Source organism: Echinops telfairi, unplaced genomic scaffold (genome assembly GCF_000313985.2).
Source record: "Echinops telfairi isolate 266 unplaced genomic scaffold, ASM31398v2 ScPeMD7_44;HRSCAF=162, whole genome shotgun sequence".
Taxonomy (NCBI): Eukaryota; Metazoa; Chordata; class Mammalia; order Afrosoricida; family Tenrecidae; genus Echinops; species Echinops telfairi.
Window position 1 is genome coordinate 5,402,729 of NW_022103942.1, and position 2,847 is coordinate 5,405,575.

Below are 2,847 nucleotides of genomic sequence, written 5' to 3' on the forward strand. Positions count from 1 at the left end.
AATATTCTGTATGACTTTCAACTTTGAACCTAAATTGGAAAGTTCCCAGTACTAGGCCAAGCTGAGAGGTCAAACCAAATCCTAACTGCTTCCATCAATAAGCATATGAAAATCACTGCTTATCCTACAAGGGATGTTTTCTCTGCCATGATAAAATCTGACATCTGATATAAAATCTCCCAGATGTTTAAATCTCGTGGTGATCTTACAACAGCTGTATTGCTGTCTCTGGGGAGGGGGTGGAGAATAGATTTCTAAACAAATCAAAGTTTCGTTTGAGTTGTATTATGAGATTTTTATATGTCTTTTATCCCTGTTGCTAATTGTGTTTTCCACATGGTAAAATAATTATAACCAGGGAATCAGTAATCTCTTGATGCTTTTAAGGTATATGTTTTTTGATTGATAGATTTATGAATACAAATATGGTTAATAATCACAGGACATTTTATGTTGATTATATTCCTTTCATAGAAAAATCTGTTAAGAAATTTGATAAAAAATTATTTAAAAGTACCCAATGCCATCATTCTGATGGATCTGTTTTTAATTTGAAGCTTTAAAATAATTAAATAGTACCTGATGGATTGGGAAACTCTTTAGGTAATTGCAGAGATATTTTATTTCTTTTGTTTTGCAAGATATGCAGCATTACCTTTATACATGGAGATACCAGTTTGTATACGTGTTATGTGTATACAGAGAAACAAAACTCACTGCCATCGAGTTGATTCTGACTCATCATGACCCTATAGGACAGGATAGAGCTGCTCTTGTGGTTTCTGAGGTTGTAAGTCTTTACAGCACTAGAAAGTTTCATGTCTTTTCCACCCCTCAGAGCAGCTGGTAATTTCAAATTGCTGAGACCTTGCAGTTAGTAGGCAGTCCAACTTATAACCACTATAACACCAGGGCTCCTTGTGAGTGTGTGTATATGACATAAATATGGGTGTGTTTATGTATGCCATTGTATATATGTGTATATGTGTGAATGTATATGTACACTTGTGAATATATAAGATATGTATACTATGTTTGTGTATGGAGTCCTGGTGGGGCAGTGGTTAAGGGGTCAGCTAAAAACCAAAATGCCGGCTGTACCAGTGTGAACCCATAAGCTGCTCTGCATAGAAAAAGATGTCTGCTTCCATAACAATTTACAACCTTGGGAATCCTATAGGTAAGTTCTACTCTGTTCTTAGGGTGACTATAATAATTCATCTTATAAAATGCATATATATATATGCACGTATAGATGAACACATACACATATATAACATATGACAAGGAGAAGCTTAAAAGTTGGTGGAAAACACAAACTTTTAAAAGTCTTTATATGTGCATATATATATTCACAAATACATAGCATAAAGATGTGTATGTATATATATATATGTATATCTATATGATGTCATACACATATAGAGACCAAATTAAAATTGATGTATTTTAATTGTAGTGTTGTTAAACTTTTTCAATAAATTACCGCTCACTTCTAGAAGAACAAGCAAATCTATCTAGGAGGAAGTACAGCCAGAATTCTCCTTAGAATCAAGGATGGTGAAAGGTGGTCTTAGGTATATTGGACATATTGACAGGACAAATCAGTCTCTAGGAAGGGACATCCTATTTGGTAAAGTAGAAGGTCAGTGAAAAAGGAAGACCCTTGACAAGATGAATTGACACAATGACTACAAGAATGGACTCAAACAGAATGGGCCAGTGGTTAGTTCGGTTGCATGCAGGGTCGCTATGGGTTGGAACCAACTGGACAACATGTAGAATTACATTATATTTTATAGAAATTTACATGATATGATATGTTATATAATATAATGTAATATGTATAATATATATTATAGGAATGTATTACAAGAAAAGATTTATCTTCTTGAATGTTAAAAACATTTAAGTTCTCAGCTACTAGCTGAAAGATTGGCAATTCAAATCACATTACGAGGCACCTTAAAACACAGGCCAAGAGATCTGTTTCTGAAAGGCCATAGACTCAAACAATGATATGGAATAGTTCCATCCTGCACACATGGAATCACCACAATCAAAATCATCTCAATAACAACTAACAGCATATATATGCTCATATGTCATTACCTGGTTTTGAGCTGTTATGTTGACAAAATATATGTATGTACATATGTATGTATATGTATGTACATACATGTCTATATATATGTACATATTATTCCACTATAAATATGAATATTCTATTTTGTTCTTCTATAGCTACCCTTTGCCCTTTAGGAAATTTGTTTTGTCTTCAAATGATAATTTAAAAAATAAACAAGGAGTGTTGACCAGAGAGTTATTTGTTTACAGAATAAGAAGATTCATCTTTAAGAGTTTGTAGAAATTTTTAAAGAACACCAAATGGAGTCACAAATCTCTTTATGGCAATCTCCATGGAGCTCTTAATCCTGGCATCATTCTCATGTTTGTCAGTACTTCTTAAAGCTACTTGTGGAAAAGAGGGTATGAAAGAAGGAATAGTTAAAGAAATTCAGATTTACATTCTTGCACTCTTATTAAGGCAGAATTTCTGTTTTTTAATCTGTTACTTTTGATTTCGTATAGCTTTGATATTTATTTTATTTCATTTTGCTCTGTTAACTCATTTTTTAAATCATTTTATTTGGGGGGGCTCATAAAACTCTTATCACAATTCATACATACATCAATTGTGTGAAGCACATTTGTACATTCGTTGCCCTCATCATTCTCAACACATTTGCTCTCCACTTAAGCCCCTGACATCATCTCCTCATTTCCCCCCCTCCCCGCTCCCTCATGAACCCTTCATAATTTATAAATTATTATTTTGTCATATCT